Here is a 22,244-nt window from a genome sequence, read left to right on the forward strand (position 1 = left end):
CATCGTATTCGAGTTAATGGTGATATTTGGTAACGTGTTCCACTCGTCCACTACTCTATTTTCAAACCAATGTTTACCTATTTCGCGCCTAAATCTAAATTTAATTTAAAATCATTGTTACGAGTTCGCTCCTGGTTGGATAGTTTGAGTACATTTGTAATGTCCACTTTGTTTAGCCCTGACTTCCATTTGTACACCTCTATCATGTCACCCCTCACTCTACGTCTCTCGAGGGAGTGCAAATGTAGATGTTTATCCTGTCTCTGCACTCCAGGTTCCTAATGCCCGAGATTAGTCCTGTCATTCTCCTCTGAATTCTTTCCAAGGATTTTATATCAATTGTGTAATATGGTGACCAGAATTGAACTGCGTAATCCAAGTGAGGTCTCACAAGCACAAGATATAGTTTTAGAATGACCTCGCTAGTCTTGTAATTAACACTCCTTTGTATGAACCCAAGTACTTTGTTGCCCTTGTTTCGAGCAAATACATATTGTTTACTTGGCTTAGGATTCCTACTTATCATTACTCCTCAGTCGGATTTCTCAATAACATCGTTGCTTATCTGGTTTCCCTGTTTACATCTCCTAAACTGAGTACTTTACATTTGTCCACATCGAATTTCATCTGCCATTTTTCAAACCATTCGAAAAATTTGCTTAGAACTTCCTGTAGTTTTGCTGAGTCCTCGTCAGATTTAATTACACGCCCCATTTTAGTGTCATCAGCAAATATACTTACGTTGCTGTCTACGCCGATATCTATGTTGTTTATGTATATAATAAATAATAATGGTCCAGGTACTGAGCCTTGGGGAACTTCACTAGTGACGTTGCTCCAATCAGATTTGGTGCCGTTAATGCTCACTCGCTGTTTCCTGTCTTGTAACCACGCCCTAATCCATTTTAGAACATCTCCTTTAATGCCATGAGCCTCCACTTTTCTTATCAGTCTTTCGTGGGGGACTCTGTCGAAGGCTTTGCTTAAGTCGAGATATACCACATCATAATTGTGCCCCTCGTCCACTGATTCGAAAACAGATGAAATGAATGTTAATAGATTAGTTAGACATAAACGCCCACTTGTGAAGCCATGTTGGGAATCATTGATCAACTTGTGCTTCTCCAGGCGATTTCGAAAATAGTTTGAAATGATTGCTTCCAGTAATTTGCCTACAATTTATGTTAGACTGATTGGACGGTAGTTAGAGGATAGTGATCTATCTCCCTTCTTGAAAATCGGTAAAACATTCGCTACCCTTCAGGATTCTGGCACTACAACCGTTTTTAAGGACATGTTAAACAACTTTGCTAAGGGCATACTCAGCTCTTCCTTACATTCCTTTAATACTCTGGCAAATATCTCAACGGGACCTGGTGACTTTTAGGCTTTAGTTTGTCTATTTGCTTACTAACATCGTTACTAGTCACTACTATCTCGCTTAATTTATTTTCTCCACTATCTCTGTATAGAGTCGGTGCCTCGGGTATCATGTTTAAATTTTCGGTGGTGAAAAATGTTGAAAAATATTTATTAAGATTATTGTTCATTTCTCCGTTATCAGTTAGCTCGCCGGTATCAGACTGTATTGGTCCAATTTTTTCCTGTGTTTTAGTTTGATACATTTGATAGAATTCTCAGTATCACGGTGTCTACCTAGAGCATACCTGACCTCCCAATTATTCTCTTATATAGTTAATTCAACCACTAACGTCGTACTCGGTCAACTTCATCTCCACGGTCGTTCCATTGTAAGTCATCTCCAAGATACAAATTGCAAGAGATCGATTCATATCCTAGAGACCTAGACACTAACCACAAACTCTCTCTGATACTAAACGAGAGACAGCACACCATCTCCCTCATACCAAACATACGAGATAGTCATTTATCTCTCCGATAACAAACATCACAGGGATAATAATTATTCCAACAGGACGCTGGACACACAACTCCCTGGTTAATCTACGCTCAACGGTCACGACGCACCGCCGCTGGTTCACTCCATCACGTGTTGACAGCTGGATGACCCAAGCTTGGTGCGACCCCCTCCTGGCCCCCGCCCTCACTAATCGCTGGTAATAATAATCAGAATACAAAGCAAGGTCCGGCATCTATCATCCATGACAGTTACAACAACACTGACAACTACCGAAAGAATATCATACACGGTAGTAGCAATTCAGATTAAGAGTCACTTCACAAATATACAGATTTATTTATAAATTACAAGTGCAGAAATATCCCTTTAGTGACAGTATTTTGTGATTACTACATGACCTACTCTGACGCTCATAACAGTATTAATGTTCTTTCAAATATTATGAAGTGATAATGTTTATTCTAACCTTGTAAATAACCGTCAACACACAGTACCTAAACCCGCCTGTGAGATGGTGTCATTGTTACAACTGTTGTTTGTCTGTTAGCACCTATTCAAACTCACTTAACTTTAAATCTTAACATGTTCCAAGGACCATCATAGAATCAAATGCTTCACCTCTACTGACTGATGGTAAGAAGTAAACGTCAAGGTGAACGGTTTAGCTGGAGGACCAAGTCAGGAGAGATGACAGTCCTGCCCGTCTTTACCCTTGGCGCCAGTAACAGGTGAGCATCACGTAAACAAACCTCGAGCCACCATGTGCTACGGGTCAGGTTACCACAACAACCTGAGGTCTAAGTATAATATTTTTGTAATACCTACTTTATATTCCTACCTTTATTGTACCACTAAAACCATTATATCAGACATTGTCATTTAATAGATAGAAATTACCATTGCAATAAATATATATTTGCCGACAAGACATAATACTGACAACTTCTGCCCTCTTGTTCCACCTTAACACAACCCAGATATCAACTCCACTGTAAAATATGTATTCTAATATAAAGGTAAAAAATAATAATAATAATAAAGTGATAACTGTGGTAACATTCTGATATGTTCTATCTACCACCAAGTTACGTGTACTATTCCAGATGATACTAAATGTTACATAATACTTCCTTGAGATAAATGTACAGTATGTAATATCAGGTGCCTACAGGAGAGCTCAGGGTCTCAACTGGCTCAGCCATGTTAATATTTTTATTATTATCCACCCTGTATCTGTGTTTTTCTGACTAAATAAACTGTTTCAATATCAAATATCAATGACGCGAGACGAGGCGGACACGAGCCACGTGTCAGAACCTGCTTCAATTACGTCGTCATTCCGGGCAGCAGGAGGGCGAGGGTGATGGTAGCACCACCACACATTGACGTTGAGAGAGAGAGAGAGAGAGGAATGAATAAAGATAAAAAGGGGGAGAGTGGACAAGACGTAAATAAATCATTGAGAGATAAACAAGTTGGGAGCAGAAGAGCAAGAGTTTGGCACACATCATGCACGTGGACCGACAAGTTTATTGCACAGTTTAACTCCCAATCTTCTTAGAATCAGAAAACTACTCTTCATAATAGCAGCAATATATATGCTAATGTCACAACGACTGGGTATTTGCATGCAACGCCTTCCTTGTGCTTGATAACAGCATACCAAAGACCAGGTGTGTACAGTAATACTGATATACAGGCGATACAAGTCACATAAACTCCAGGATGAAATTTAGCACTTACCTGTAGAAGCAGATGAAGGGGCGGGCTGACCTTCGGGCCCTTGTGAGCTCGCTTGCATACGCAGGCGGTGAAAAGCGGCATCCTGACTGGGGGTCTTTCTGACCAGTTTTATACACGACTCGCACTCACACACTACCCGTGTCACCACTGGTGACGTCAAATCTCTCACTAGGACGTCACTGTGGCACTAGCGAAGGCTCGGTAGAGTGAGAGAGAAGGAGGAGCAGCAACAGCGTGAGGCCAGCACAATTCATCTTGGCAACCTCCCTCCCCCTGTCCACACCTAAAGTAACCACTTCCTGCACACAAGGGAACCGGAGATACACTATTTTTTCCTTGTGCAATGTTTCTGTCAGCGCCTAGACTGACAGTATGTTATGATGACAGTACTGTGACCTACATCCACGGGACCCTTAACCTGAGTGGCACAATATCGGCTGCTCTTCTCTCTGGTGAGGTTTTTTTTTTTTTAGAATTTGTCCCGCACGGGGTACTGTACTGCTGGACCTTGGTGACCCTGTAGTGGCCTGAAGGTTTGCCAGACACCCACTGCAGGGTCAGGGCGAGGAGGGGTCGGCCAGGGTCACGCTGGTTAGGGTGAGGTCAAATAGCGTTGACAAGGCTGAGTGGAGGCTGGGTAGAGTTTCCCCCGTCCTCCCTGCCACTTATAGGGGTTAATAATCCATAAAGCTTTACCTTATAGTGACAGTTACATCCTATGATGGAAAGTTATATCTTCCGTGGGTATAAAAGTGATGGATCAACCTAAGATGGAGTAGCAAGAAAATTTTTCTTATTAACGTTGAAACTCTGAATTATATGAATTACTAAAAGCAGAGGGGCACGAAGCACTCCCCCCTCAGAAACCCCAGTGAAAACTGACACCAACAACTGATCAATGCGGGCCACTGTTGTTTCTGTTAGTCAGGCGTTGTCTACCGTTACGCGTGTGGGGGACCCTATTTGGTCAGCCGGTTCAAGGGTCAGCGCAGTTTCTGGTCTATTGGTTCAGTAACAGGTCAGTACAGGAGGTCGTGAGGGTCGTCACAAGGTATGTGAAGGGCCTCACACTACACACTCCCTCCATCCATTTTTACTCACTATTTTTGTTTCAACTTTAAGGATGTCATTTTTATAGTCGACCAGTATCAGGTTTTAGATGACCACATTCTTGGTTTTCAATTTTCCTCTTCAGATAACAATTTGTGTGTCAAAATACAGCAAGTTTCGTGTGAAGTAAATTGATCTCTCGCTTATCTCAACTCACAAGGAAGCGAACTTTTACATCAATAATCACATGATTACAGGTTAAGTTAGGTGGAAATAACCGTAACTGTGTTTGTAACTGTACCCAAGCCTGTACTGTTGTTTCTGAATGAAATGTCTGAATATTAATATGAATATACGCCTGCAGGATGTGAGGACTGTTACCATCAAGAAGACAAGCTGAGCGGATCCTGCAGTCCGTCAGTGAGGATGTTGACCCCTCTTTGGCGTCTTGGTAATGACCCCTTTCGCTGGGATGTTGACCTCTTGTAATACTCTGGATGATGACCTCCCTAACACACGGTATAAGACTAGCCTCCTTCCTCTACCACTCACCACTTTCCGGATATATTTATCTTGTATCAAGTCCTTAATAACCAGGAAACTTGAGGAATAATTTATCAATGATTTTCCTGATTTTATAAAGGAAAAATATTCTTTTCCTCAAAAATTTTATGAATCACTATAAATTTTCTTTTAAAATCTCAGTAATCAGCCTCGACCGGCACTGATGAAATGGTCTCTGGGAAAGAAACTAGATGTAAACTCCAAACACTTAACAACACAGACCTTGACCTTAAGCACAGGTGTAAGATTTTCGACGCACAACTACTGTATTTTCGGTGTCTATTTCCAAGTCTCTGGGAAGCCACCAAAGGCTCTCCCGCACTAGGTGGCCACGACCGTTCCTCCCTGGCTCTGGCACTTTACTGTTCTGTACAACAAACTGGCTGACCACCGCGTGTATTTACGATACCCAACAGTGGCGCTCTTGTTGTCTTCCTCCGAGTAGATGCTTGTGGCTCTGTCGTCGACCTCCAACACCCGTCAACACTCCAACTCACACTGCCCTCTCCCTTCCCTCACAGTTCCTCCCCTCCTTCGCCTCCTCACAACACTTCAAAACAACGTAAAGAATTTTCTTCCTATTTTCTGATGAATCACAAATGTTCGGGATGTACAACAAAACACAACTCCTTTGAATCACTCGAACAATTTGTACATTTTCAATTTCAGAATCTTTCGATAATTTTTGTTTTCTATTCACTCTTTTGCTACAGTTTTTTATCCTGAAAATTAAAGGCACAATATGAGAGGTTAACATATTAACAAACTGTGGATCATGAGCAGACATTTTAGATATTCATAATTAGTGTGTGTGTGTGTGTGTGTGTGTGTGTGTGTGTGTGTAGTGGTAGTAGTAGTAGAGACAGTAGACAATAGAAGCACTGGGGTAGCAACAGCCACTGTACTGGACGACGTGACGACCACTCCAAGACCCGACACTCAACACCAGAAGCAAGTCCCGTGACGCTGCATCCCGGTCTTACAGCTCCCACATCACTACCACCCCCAGTTGATAGTGGACACACACACACACACACACCATAACAACCAGTAAAGATAAAATAGCCTTAATGTTTTGTTTGTGTAACCAGGAGTAATATCTACTCGTATTATGCATCTTCTTCAATACTTATAATAACTTTCTATACTCACATAATTTTCTATACCAGTTAGTTTGTATCTATATAATCTAAAGTCAACCTATAGGCCTTATACACTATTTGGTACGGCTGCCAAGTGCACACACATATATAGCCCTCACCTCCTGCTCCAAGGGTCTCTAGTTCCTGCCCACGACACCTACAGTCCACACAACATTGAATGGTTGCTAATCTAACCTAACCTAACCTAACCTACATGCGGATTGTTAGACTTTCTTAAATTAAGTTTCCCCTAAATGGAGAAGAATGCTGGGAGACTGAATGGCGTCGACCTTACTGTGAGACTAGACCATACAGTACAGCAACCCGGTGCTCCTCTTAACCCCCAGATCGATGACCAAATTTTAACGAGTGAGTGTTTGAGAGGCCGTGCCTTGGTGTGGACAGTGGTTGGGGTTCCAGAACAAACAGGCCCCCTTCACCACACAAACACACTCACACATGGAGTAGGGAGACACACCACAACCCCGCATCACCGTCTCGATACTGGCTCGTACTCTCAGCCGAAACAACTCAGACAAAAAATTCAAACACTATTACTCTATCACAATATCTTCTAACAATGTAAATTAAGTTTTAAAAGACAAAAGACAAATTTTCTTCCAGTTAACATCAAATAGTTTGCTCGACCTAATGAAGGTATGAAACACTCTTGTTATCAATTAATAATAGTTTATTTTACAGACAAAATCAAACGTCTTGTCATATCTTCTGAACATTGGTTCTGAGTAATTACGACCATAGGAACATTTTAGCACCTACGGAGCCAAGTAGGTAAGTGGCCCTGAGCTACGGCCTGAAGCAGTACCCGCTTCACTACACATCACAGTTTTATAACATACCAGACAAGGACTTAACAGTCGCTCTTGGATATAATACTGATCACTTCAGTTTATTCTTGCACGACGCACACAAATATAACTGCCACACGTCATCCACAATGTCAGTATATCGAATTTTCACTGACAGCCGTAACTCACAGCCTCCACAACAAAGTTATTTATGTGTGTTCTAGATGAAGCCTCAGAGATCTTCCGCCAAGCACACTACCTCCCCGTAACGTTCGTTTTAAGTGACACCTGTACGTGAATATATGGTGTTTACACTTTAATCTACTCTTTATAAAATGGTAATTATTATTTTTTGTCTTGATATCCGTAATAGTTAGTAAAAAGAGAAGTAGTGGCGAATGTGTTCTCCAAAAGCGTGAATTTGTTTGTGACTTCGACGGTAATGGCATCACGAAAATTGTGACCAAGTCCCAGGTTGCTGATCTGACTTTCTGCCTCATTTACACACAAGAGCAGGGTCTCAATTGTTTCTCGGACTATTGACAACACAACATACATATATTGTTTCTAGCTTTTTCTTTTTTTCCTTTTTTTTCTTTATGGTTCTTTATTATTATTATTATTATTATCATCATTATTATTTAATTAATCTATTTTAGATTTTGTATTTTATATTATAAACTTTATTTACTATTGTTATTATTATTAATATTATTATTATTACATTTTCGCCCCCATGCCCCGACGTGGGTCAGTGACCTGTGCCCGGGTGGGCTAATCCCCGTATAAAAAAAAATTATATATATATATATATATATATATATATATATATATATATATATATATATATATATATATATATATATATATATATATATATATATATATATATATATATATATATATATATATATATATATATATATGGCTAACTTTTTCCCACTAATATCTTAACAGTTAACGTTTTCAGGCAGTTATATCTTTACACACATTATATTCGGCATTAAAGTGAACCAGAACTGGGAACTCTTTACGGTTATATATGGATTAATTTGCGAGATATAAATATTAATCGAACATTATGTATGAGCCAATGAGCTGCAAGAGGGCGGGGCTTCATATCCTAATACTGTCTGCTAAAAAAAAACGACTTTAGAAGATACTGTATACATAAGACGTGTATTGTAAGGCGTTTCAGATGCACGGAATAGTTAACGCGTTAGTTATTCTGAACACCTCGATCAAGCGTTAGCGTTTGCAGCGGGCAGAGGCGCCCGAATAGCTAACAGCCAATCGGCGAGTTTCTCCCACTGAAAATACGCGGATCATGGCCGCTTATGGAGAATATTTTGAATAATATTGATGAGATGTGGGCATGTAAGGCAATAAAAAACTGTGATATAATAATAATAATAATTCTATATACGGTAGTATATTGGATAGGACCTAAAACAAAGCATACGGCGTGATAAAATTGAAAAGGATTACGCCTAGTTGAAACCTGTTTTGGCCCCAACCATTTTTAAGTGGGCGCTGTCCAATTTCATTAGCCGTTGGTGACTTTGGTGTAACAATATTGATAATTACTCAAATATGATTAAAACTTTAATATCATTACTCATAAGATACTTTTAATACAGGTAAACATGTTGATTACAGTTCTGTAAATGCAAAAATTAAGACAAACGAACTTGAAATTCGTCGAATTGCGTGTGTAAATATGCGAACACCTAGCCGCGAGAGAAGATGTTGTGTGGTTTCATAGTTCGGTAGAAATTACTTTTAAAACGGGCCCGATTTTGTGTCTTATTCTTATTTATTGTTGACTGATTGACTTTTTTTCCCTTTTGTCTTTCTTTCCATAATGTTCTATATATTTTCTTCACTATTTCTTTCCGTATTGTGTCCAAAATAACAGTTCTCCCAATTTTATTGTTTTCTGAAGACTGTGTTGTACAACAGTTATTCCCAAGACGCGGTACAATGTCGTATTTCTTAATGACAGTCCGGGAAAGCAAACACGTTAGCAATTCCGTGCATCGTAAAACGCCTTACAATAAACGCCTATAGTCTATGAATTACTACCGCCAGAGATCGGCTAGAGGTGATTTAATACATTTATTTTAATTTCATTACCACAGTCTAGATGTACACAAAATGTTATCTCCGGGTTCCTGGGTGCATGACGCCACAAGGAGCCTGATTGCGGATGTTTACTTTAACCAGCACAAATTAAACTTACAGAGACTCAACACACACACTTGTTTATCTCCCGTTTAAAAGGAGAGAGAGTTTCGAGACGTAAAAACAAGAAGGTAGAGATAAATTAACATCCCAAACAGTCATCCTATTTCTGAAAACCGGAGGTGGGAGAGATGATGAGTGAAGCAGACTTGACCTCGCTCTCCCTTCCTCCTTCCAACACTTCCCCCTTCCCGCTTCTACCTTAGCCCCCCTCCCTAAGCCCAAAGCTTCCTTAAGCGTGAAGAATGATTTAGGATTAAGGTTTGAAGGAAAATAGCCACGCTTGTTTTCCAAAGATGGTGCATATCACCACACGTGGCAGCTGGTGCACATGGCATGGGTTACTTTACTGTAGAGAGGGACTTGCCGAAATATTCGTAGCCAATGTCCCTCATTAAAACGTGGTCACGAAGTGTCGGGGATGGCTGATAGGGGTAGTGGTGTGTCAGCTGAGATTAAAAATAAACAAGAAACAATACCACACCTGTTCCTGCCTCCCCCTCTACCCGTATTTAATTCTAAAGACATATACACATCCCATCGGGACACACACACTTTATTGCTGTACTCTATGGTCTTGATACAACAGTGAGAACAATACTGAGTCTGGTAACACTGTCCTCGATTACCTGCACAAAACAATCAAGATAAACGGCAAGACAAACATTCATCTAGTGATTTCGATATTTATTCCACTAAGCGACACCCGTTACGTCTTTCACAGACTAATAGCCGCGGTAACTAGTTTAACAGTAATTTACGTGCCGATAAATGTCCATGAAAATAAAATAGTAAGATTCATACCAGAGGAGACGAGTAATGATTTTCCCAACACCTAAATGTTTAATGTGTCTAGAATGAGCTACAGTATATTACCTATCACTACACGTAACTAAGGCGAGCGTCCCAAGGGGTAAGGGCCACTGAGAGGGAGAAGGGTGAGGCTTGGAAGGAGGCAACGTGAAGTGAGGAAACGTGGAGGGAGGGTGAGTATATAGAGTGATAGGTTGGAGGCAGGGAGTTAGGAGGGGGTGTAGGGTGAAGGGCGGCAGGGGAGGGACACAAGGGGGGCTGGAAAAAGAGAATTTGGAGGGGAAAGAAGATGGAGGCAAGGCAGGGTGAGGCAGGGTAGAGTGACGCAGAGCAGAATGAGGCAAGGTAGAGAGAGACAAGAGAGATGGAGGTGGCACCACGCGCCAGGCTGTTTGGAGTCATAACACGGGGTTGCCGCTACACCAGTGATGGAGTGATGGAAGGGGGTGATGGAGGAGGATGATGGAGGGGCGCGTTGGGGTGATGGAGCGAGCAGGTTGGGGTGATGGAAGGGGGTGATGGAGCGAGCGTGTTGGGGTGATGGAAGGGGGTGATGGAGTGAGCGTGTTGGGGTGATGGAAGGGGGTGATGGAGGGGCGTGTTGGGGTGATGGATGGGGGTGATGGAATGGGGTGATGGATGGGATGGATGGGCGTGTTGGGGGGTGATGGAGGGGTTGATGAGGATGGGGGATGGAAATGGAGATGGAGGGGTTGGGGGTGATGGAGGGGCGTGTTGGGGTTGGAAAGGGGTGATGGAGGAGGAGTGTTGGGGTGATGGAGGGAGGTTGGGGTGATGGAGGAGTGTTGGGGTGATGGAATGGGGGTGATAGAGGGGGTTGGGGGTGATGGAGGGGGATAGAGGGCGTGTTGGGGGTGATGGAAGGGTGATGGAGGAGCGTGTTGGGGTGATGGAAATGATGATGGAGGGGCGTGTTGGGGTGATGGAAGGGATGATGGAGGGGCGTGTTGGGGTGATGGAAGGGGCGTGTTGGAGGTGATGGAAGGGGCGTGTTGGGGTGATGGAGGGCGTGTTGGGGTGATGGAAGGGGCGTGTTGGAGTGATGGAGGGGCGTGGGGTGGTGATGGGCGTGTTGGGGTGATGGAAGGGGCGTGGTGATGAGGGCGTGTTGGGGTGATGGAAGGGCGTGTTGAGGTGATGGAGGGGCGTGTTGGGGTGATGGAAGGGCGTGTTGGGGTGATGGGCGGGGGTAATGGAGGGCGTGTTGGGGTAATGGAGGGGTGTTGGGGTGATGGAAGGGGCGTGTTGGGTGATGGAAGGCGTGTTGGGGGTGATGGAAGGGGGGTGATGGAGTAATTGAAGAAGGTGATGGAGAATACGTATTGGTGTGATTGAGGATAAATGAAGGAGTGATGGAGAGAAGGAGGGAGAGTGAGGGTAATATGAGGAAGTTAACAGACGGAAGTGACGGAAGTTGTGAGCAGGTAAAAACTGTACATGGTAAAGACTAAATGTTGTTAATTATTCTTTATGGTCGAGTAATGTTGGAACGGCAATTACCGACCCACGCAACAACCCCTAACCCCCGGAAGCTGTCCTAGCAACATCCTCTTCTAAATCCTCCTCTCCAATTCCTCTCCAATTCCTTCCTTTCTCCCCCCTCCACTCTAGCTCCCACCAATACTACATACTGAAGCTCTAGCAAAACACTCTCTCTCCAGCACCCAGCATCACACCTTACATGGAAAACCGACACTACACCAGCACAACACAAATCCTAACACAAGTGATAATAGTGAACGATAGTAAAACGATATGATATAAAAAAAAATAACACGACGTGAAAACCGACAACGAAGCTAACACGACAAAATAACGAAAATTATATAACGAAGATAACACAGAACGATAACATGAAAGAGATAAATAATACAAAAAGCAACAACATTCGCAACACACAATTGTCAATCGGTTTCAATAGGTGTTTTCTGAGGACGTGTTTTAAGTCACTAACGACACAGAACACAGAGCTTCGGGTGATAACAGGGAGACGCACGGCAATGGGCATACCTCGTGTGGTTACTTAGGTATTCGGTGTGTCGCCACGTTTAACTAAGTCCAGTGTAGTGACGAGGGACTGTGATAAAACAGAGATAAAGAGAGAGTAGAGAGATAGAGAGAAAATGAAAAAAGAGAAAGAATGAGAGAGAATACATTTATCAGAAGCTCCTACAAAAAACAAAACACATTCTTACACACTCCGACTATCGTCTAAATTTTGTCATACCGCAATATATAATTATCCAAATACTAATAACAATAAGAGCCTGGTGGATCCATCAAAGGACCCACGTCACTAGTTTGCTCCAAGGGCGAGGTGCTCACGCAGACACGCCCTCCCTAGTCCTCATTGTGTAGTCTACGATCTGGTCTTGACCTTTTGGACGGACGATGTGTACTTGAGTTTGTGCTGGTGTTAATACATTATGTCAAGAATGAGTACTGGTATTTTACATATTGTCACGTAACTATGCATACTACATAGTGTCATTTATAGGTTCTGGTGTTATACATAGTGCCATGTATTTATACATGATGTTACTCATGGGTACTGGAATTGTACATAATTTCGCGTATCTATACAGTGTCTCACGCATGAACTGGTTTTATGCACATTGTCACGTATTTATGCATGGTGTCACGCATGGGTACTGGTGTTATACATAGTGCCACGTATTTATACATAGTGTCACGTATCACACTGTCCACTAGATACGGTACAGTTGTTTGACCAAAAGTCCTTCACAACCCACTATGCTCTGACACGATAACTAACATTTATACATCAAAATAAACCAACAGTAAAAACATCCAGGTCCTCAACACATAATAAATAAAAATATTATCTACTAACCTTAAGCAAATTGCCAAAACCTACGTGATCCTCCCCTCAAAAAAAAAATCATAAATAAAAATAAAATAAAATCACCTGAAACTCTAACTTGATCAAAAATGGAATACCCTCAGTTGCGTGAAGGCAGGAAGGCACCATCTATCTCTGTACATCATAATCATTCACCACAATGACACAGCACTGTCCTCACGCCTCCGACACATCGTACACACCACCACACACTGCCTGGGATATGAGATCTAAAACTCATTTCCTCTCGTGTGTTAATATTGGGTCGTAGTGTTAAGTGACAGGTCTAACGTATAACATGGTTTGAGTGACGACGAAACGATGGATTTTCTTTACGTGGGATTTTAGTTCATAAAGACACAGCTGGTGAGGTTGTGTGAGTTACATAAAATTCTCACAGATACATAGTTATTGCATAATCACCAACAGAATGAAACAAATTTATTCACTGTATTAGCAATTCCTACATGTACGGGAAATAAAAACACTTGAATTAGCTGATTGTTACACCCAACCACACGAGTTGAATCAAAGGAACGAGAGTCAGATATAAATGATAGTAATTACTGATGTTTGATCGATTGTAAAAAAAAAAGGAAAGGAAATACGGAAAAAGATCATGCGGGTAATTCGGTAATTCTTAGTCTGTCAGGGATCTATTTGAGTCATTCCCAAGCTGTCAGCGTTCTATTTTAGTCATTTATAAGCTGACAACGTTCTATTTGAGTCATTCCTAACCTGTCAACGTTCTATTTTTTTTATTCCTAAGCTGACAACGTTCTATTTGAGTCATTCCTAAGTTGACAACGTTCAAATACGAAGACAAATTTTCCCACCGAGAAGATTCTGATTAATTCCCAAATTCTGGTTTTGCTCGACACAAGTGAGGGTGAGCGAGGCGTGGACAGGAGGCGCCCCATCAATCACCAGCGGGAGGAAGGACGACGGAAGCCAGTCATGCTAAGGGAGACTGACGGTTGCTATCGCTATCTGACACATGGTAACGCTGACCCCAGGAAGCACACGATAGCCACCGATACTACATACAGGATCCTGATGATTTTAACCCAAGGAGAGAGAGAGAGACTGCAACGTATTAAATAAAACATCCCTAAGTCACACCACGTGTCAATATGCAGACTTGTTAACTCCCAAACTCCCTCCCTCGCCACACACTACCCTTGGCGCCGCCTCCTCACACAGAAGAGGGAAGAGCAACATTCATTACCTTACTCAAGACTATAGCCCTGACCACAAGCTGCCCACGGACTCCACCCATAAGCTTAACACGTGAATAAAAAAACACTTCCCTCCCTCCCTCCCTCCCCCCTTTCAGCCTCCGAACGCCCCCTCCCTCTTAGCCCCTGAACATCACCTCCACCCTCACTCGCTCCCCCCTGCACACCTTCGACGCACTCCTGTCACCAGTAACCTAACGTTGTGGCTTTTGAATTCCTAAAAGATTCGTCCTTCAATTTTATTCGCATAGACGGAGATAAGTTGACGCATTTAGCTGCAGACTGTGCAATTTTGTCGACATATATGAATGCCACCCTTGTGTTGTTCCTTAAATGAGCAACTACGATGCGTCCTCATGTCACCAGTCAAAAAGAAATGCTTAACTTACGAATCTTTGAGCATCCGATCCTGGATTAAGTTTAAGGGGCCTGGATCCGGAGTCTTAGAGGTTTGCACGTATGTTTTCCTAGTAACGTGTGTTGTCGGAACACTTGTTAACTATATGACTTAAGATAAAACATAATAAATGCCATCAAGACGGGAAAAATTCACCTTTTATTTAGATACCAATGCCTTTGACAAGTTAGTTTGGTTTATGTTGGTCAGGTTAGATGAGTTAAGTTAGGTTAGGTTTGATTTATAACGCTGATCCAATAGTGATATATCCGTAGACAACTGTACTGTGTGAAAGACAGCATATTCTGCACAAACGGTCCACACAGCATTACAGTAATCTCCCCTCCCCACCCTGCACCAAACATAACCACACATGACTCCAACAATAATCCTAAGAGTGTGGTCCTGGTGCGGCGAAGTTCTTGGTGCTGCTCCACCAAACTTCCACCAGTTAATCACTAAAGTGCCGCCTGGAGGCGCCGCCGACTATCACTCAGCAATAATTTAATTAATTCTCGCAGCCTCAGAGACACAAATTCTTATATTTTAAATTAATGTAACACACACACACACACATCACTCTACACGAGCCATCCTAACCTAACCTAACCTCTCACTTAACCTAACTATAAGATTAGGTTAGTTTAGGTTGTCTGTTTGCAAGTTATTTCGCAAAAGTCCCGGCATGCATGCAGGGAATTTTTAAAAATAACCGATTTCGCAAAAAAAAAACGTAGAACTCTGTTTCTACAATACATAAATATGTCGTGGCAGGAAAAAGTCCACGACCCAAAACCCACAAAACGTTATGAAAAAATTAAAAAATCCCTCAAATACGTTAAAGATAATCCAGTCATGTGACCTAAAATGACCTAAAGAAATATATCAAGAAGCCAACGAAATTTCATTTGCTAATAAGGATACTTCCGGTAATCCTGCTGACAGTTATGGCTGAGACGGAAAGGAAAGGATTGGAAGACATGAAGGACCCACAGTACAGTAGCCTTGAGAGAAACCAACAGTAGCAGTCGGGAGGACCAGCAGATGGGAAAACTTGTTACAGTTATGATAAGCCATGAGTCGTAAGGCGAGGCACAGCTCAAGAGTTTGTAAACACCGCCAGGGCCAGTCCTGTGAACCACTGATAAAACTCTTCCTCACAAAACAATACTGGCGCCTCGGCACTCCAGGGTCAACACGTTCTCCTGTTTGTACGATACTTTTTCCCTTAGGTCGAGATCTGGTAATGTAATTAAGAGCCTCACCCAAATTGTTACATGAACGTGACGACCAAATTATATACCACCGGAAACAGTGATCAGGTTACGTCTCAGGGCCAAGTAGTGCCCGGCAGTGACATATCATATCCCATTAATAATAATAATAATAATATTAATAATAATAATAATAATAATAATAATAATAATAATAATAATAATAATAATAATAATAATAATAATATTAATATTTAGCAACTATTTCGCAATATTTAATCAAATTCCACAATTTATTCAGCTTCACCCGTGAGATATATGGAGACTCCTCGCCCACAGCACAGGTAACTCGCTCCAAAAACTATCTTATACGATTTTGTGTGAGACAATATGACAACGGACGAAGGGTTTTGACAACCTTACCGAGACAACAGGAGTCACAGTGTTCATTTTGACATTCATCGGACCCTCCGTCAATATACTTTATACAGTACATCACAGACTTCAGTATATACTGTACCAGCCAAACGACTTAGCCAAAACGTGACGATAGAAACAGGTGCACCGGAGAGCAGACCATAGGCGGAGGGAGGGATCAGAGGTGGAGGGGGTGGATAAGAATGAAAGAGAAGAGGCAGGGAGAAGGAAGGGGGAGGATGACGAGAGGGAGAGAGATGAAGGAAGGAAGGACCGGGAGGGAAGAGAAATGTAGACGGGAGAGAAGGGGAGGGGGTGAAGGACCAGTGTGTGGGGGGGGGGGCGAAAGGAAGGGAGGAGGGAGAGGGGATTTATTACCGTCGTCTGCCCCCTTATCCAGGCCTCCACACACTCTCCCTTACCCTGGCCCTTCCATATCCCCCCTTATCCTGGCCACACTCTCCCTCAAGTCTGCTCCAAACCCCCTTACCCGGCCCTCACACACCCCTTACCCTGGCCCCCACATTTCCCCCTGGCCTTGACCCCCATACATATTACCCCTTACCCTGTCCCTCCCCACCCACTCCCTCACTCTGCTCCTCCCCACTCAGTCCCACTTACCCTGCCCCCCACCAGGCAGTGACTCAAGACATTCTTGGTGTAAAGTAAATCACGTTTATTTAGAACAGCCGCTGACCACAACACGCCTCACACCCAGTGGGAGGAGACATTCCCTCACTCACCCGATGAGGACGAGAAATGAAAGAAAGAGAGAGGAGATAAGGAGAGAGGAGGGAGAATAAAGAGGAGGAGGAAGAGGAGGAGGAAGATGAGGAGGAAGAGGAGGTTGCCGAGTGACTGGCAATGTTACGCATAAGAGGAGCCGCCACGAGTCACAGTAAGTGGATCTTGTTGTGTTCACGGGTCTCTCCCTCCTTCCCTACCTCCCTCTTTCTTACCATTTTCTCTTCCTCCCTTCTTATCTCCCTCTGCTTCATCTATTGTTGACCTCTTCTGTTTCACTATCTCCTCCCACCTCTTTTATCCTTCACTCCACTGTCTAAATTATCCATTCAAGCACTTCTGACTAGAACTACCTGCACCACTACACCACCACAACACACCACTACACCACCACAACACACCACTACACCATCACAACACACCACTACACCACCACAACACACCACTCACACCATCAACACACCACCACACCACCACAACACACCACCACACCACCACAACACACCACCACACCACAACACCACCACACCACCACAACACACCACCACCACCAAACACAACCACCACACCACCACAACACACCACCACACCACCACAACACACCACCACACCACCACAACACACCACCACACCACCACAACACACCACCACACCACCACAACACACCACATACACCACCACAACACACCACCACACCACCACAACACACCACTACACCACCACAACACACCACCACACCACCACAACACCACCACACACCACCACAACACACCACCACACCACCACAACACACCACCACACCACCACACAACACACCACCACACCACCACAACACACCACTACACCATCACAACACCACTACACCACCACAACACACCACCACACCACCACAACACACCACACCACCACAACACACCACCACACCACCACACACAACCACCACACCACCACAACACACCACTACACCACCACAACACACCACTACACCATCACAACACACCACTACACCATCACAACACACCACTCACACCACCACAACACACCACTACACCACCACAACACACCACAAACAACACCACAACACACCCAACACACCACCACAACACACCACCACACCATCACAACACAATCAACCATACCACACCAACCACTAACCACCACAACACACCACCACACCCTCACAACACACCACCATCAACAACACAACCACCACAACCACCACAACACAACCACCACAAACCCATCACAACACCACCACACCACCACAACACACCACCACACCATCACAACACACCACCACAACCACCACAACAACCAACAACCAACACACCACCACACCCAACCACAACACAACCACACACCACCACAACACACCACACCATCACAACACACCACTGCAACACACCACTACACACCACCACACCACCACAACACACCACCACACCACCACAACACACCACTGCAACACACCACTACACACCAATATCAACACCACAACACACCACCACACCACACAACACACCACCACACCACCACCACACACCACCACAACCATCACAACACACCACCACACCACCACAAACACCACCACAACCACCACAACACACCACCACACCACCACAACACACCACTACACCACCACAACACACCACTACACCACCACAACACACCACCACACCATCACAACACACCACCACACCACCCACAACACACCACCCAACACACAACACACCACCACACCACCACAACACACCACCGCAACATCACAACACACCACCACACCACCACAACACACCACCACACCACCACAACACACCACTGCAACACCACAACACACCACCACACCACCACAAACACACCACACCACACCCACCACACCCACCCACTACACCACCACAACACACCACTACACCACCACAACACACCACTCACACCACCACAACACACCACTACACCAACCTCAACACACCACACCACCAACAACACACCACACCACAACACACCACCACCACAACACCACCACACCACAACAACACCACCACACACCACAACACACCACCACACCACCACAACACACCACCACACCACAACAACCAACAACCAACACACACCACCACAACACACCACACACCACCACAACACACCACCACACCACCACAACACAAACACACCACCACAACACACCACCACACCACCACAACACACCACTGCAACACACCACTACACCATCACACACACACCACCACACCACCACAACACACCACTCACCCAACACACCACCAATTCATCACAACACACCACCACAACACACCATCACAATCACAACACACCACTACACCACCACACAACACACCACCACACCATCACAACACACCACCACACCACACCCAACACACCACCACACCCACTACACCAACACACCACTACACCCACTCACCCAACACACCACCACAACCCACTGGACCCAACACACCACTACACCTACTGACCCAACACACCACCACACCTACTGACTCCAACACACCACTACACCCACTGACCCAACACACCACTCACACCACACCCAACACACCACTACACCCACTGAACCCAACACACCACCACACCCACTGACCCAACACACCACCACACCCACTGACCCAACACACCACCACACCTACTGACCCAACACACCACTACACCCACTGACCCCAACACACCACTACACCCACTGACCCAACACACCACTACACCTACTGACCCAACACACCACTACACCTACTTCACCCAACACACCACTACACCACTGACCCAACACACCACTACACCTACTGACCCAACACACCACACCTACTGACTCAACACACCACTACACCGACCCAACACACCACTACACCACTGACCCAACACACCACCACACCCACTGACCAACACACCACTACACCTACTGACTCAACACACCACCAAACCTACTGACTCAACACACCACCACACCCACTGACCAACACACCACTACACCTACTAACCCAACACACCACTACACCTACTGACCCAACACACCACTACACCCACTGACCCAACACACCACCACACCCACTAGACCCACACACTACACCACTGACCCAACACACCACTACACCAACTACTGACTCAACACACCACTACACCCACTGACCCAACACACCACCACACCTACTGACCCAACACACCACTCACACCTACTGACTCAACACACCACTACACCCACTGACCCAACACACCACCACACCTACTGACCCAACACACCACTACATACCACTGACTCCAACACACCACTCACCTACTGACCCAACACACCACTACACCTACATGACCCAACACACCACTACACCTACTGACCCAACACACCACTACACCTACTGACCCAACACACCACTACACCCACTGACCCAACACACCACTACACCTACTGACCCAACACACCACACTACACCTACTCACCAACACACCACTACACCTACCGGACCCAACAACACACCACTACACCTACTGACCCCACAACACACCACTCACACCTACTGACTCCAACACACCACTAACACCACTGACCCAACACACCACCACACCCACTGGACCCACAACACACCACTACACCCACTGACCCAACACACCACACTACACCCACTGACCCAACACACCACTACACCCACTGACCCACACACCACTCACACACCTACTGACCCAACACACCACTACACCCACTGACTCAACACACCACTACACCCACTGACCCAACACACCACTACACCTACTGACCCAACACACCACTACACCTACTGACCCAACACACCACCACACCTACTGACCCAACACACCACTAAACCTATGACTCAACACACCACTACACCTACTGACCCAACACACCACTACACCCACTAACCCAACACACCACTACACCTACTGACTCAACACACCACTCACACCTACTGACCCAACACACCACTACACCCACTGACCCAACACACTACACCTACTGACCCAACACACCACTACACCTACTGACTCCAACACCACCACACCTACTGACTCCAACACACCACTACACCTACTGACCCAACACACCACCACACCTACTGACCCAACACACCACTACACCTACTGACCCAACACACCACTACACCTACTGACCCAACACACCACCACACCTACTGACCCAACACACCACTACACCTACGCCGACCAACACACCACTACACCTACTGACTCCAACACACCACTACACCTACTGACCCAACACACCACTACACCTACTGACCCAACACACCACTACACCTACTGACTCCAACACACCACTACACCTACTGACCCAACACACCACTACACCCACTGACCCAACACACCACTACACCTACTGACCCAACACACCACTCACACCTACTGACCCAACACACCACTCACACCTACTGACTCAACACACCACTACACCTACTGACCCCAACACACCACTACACCTACTGACCCAACACACCACTACACCTACTGACCCAACACACCACTCACACCTACTGACCCAACACACCACTACACCTACTGACCCAACACACCACTACACCTACTGACCCAACACACCACTACACCTACTGACTCAACACACCACTACACCTACTGACCCAACACACCACTACACCTACTGACTCAACACACCACTACACCTACTGACCCAACACACCACTACACCTACTGACCCAACACCCACTACACCCACTGACTCCAACACACCACTACACCCACACCAACACACCACTACACCTACTGACCCAACACACCACCACATAACTGACCCAACACACCACTACACCTACTGACTCAACACACCACTACAACCACTGACCCAACACACCACTACACCACTGACCCAACACACCACTACACCTACTGACCCAACACACCACTACACCTACTGACCCAACACACCACTACACGTACTGACCCAACACACCACTACACTACTGACTCAACACACCACTACAACCTACTGACTCAACACACCACTACACCTACTGACCCAACACACGACCACAACCACTGACTCAACACACCACTACACCTACTGACTCAATATGGCAGTAAAGCTTAGTGACTCTA

The sequence above is a fragment of the Homarus americanus genome, unplaced genomic scaffold (assembly GCF_018991925.1).
Source record: "Homarus americanus isolate GMGI-L3 unplaced genomic scaffold, GMGI_Hamer_2.0 scaffold15487, whole genome shotgun sequence".
In the NCBI taxonomy this organism is placed as follows: Eukaryota; Metazoa; Arthropoda; class Malacostraca; order Decapoda; family Nephropidae; genus Homarus; species Homarus americanus.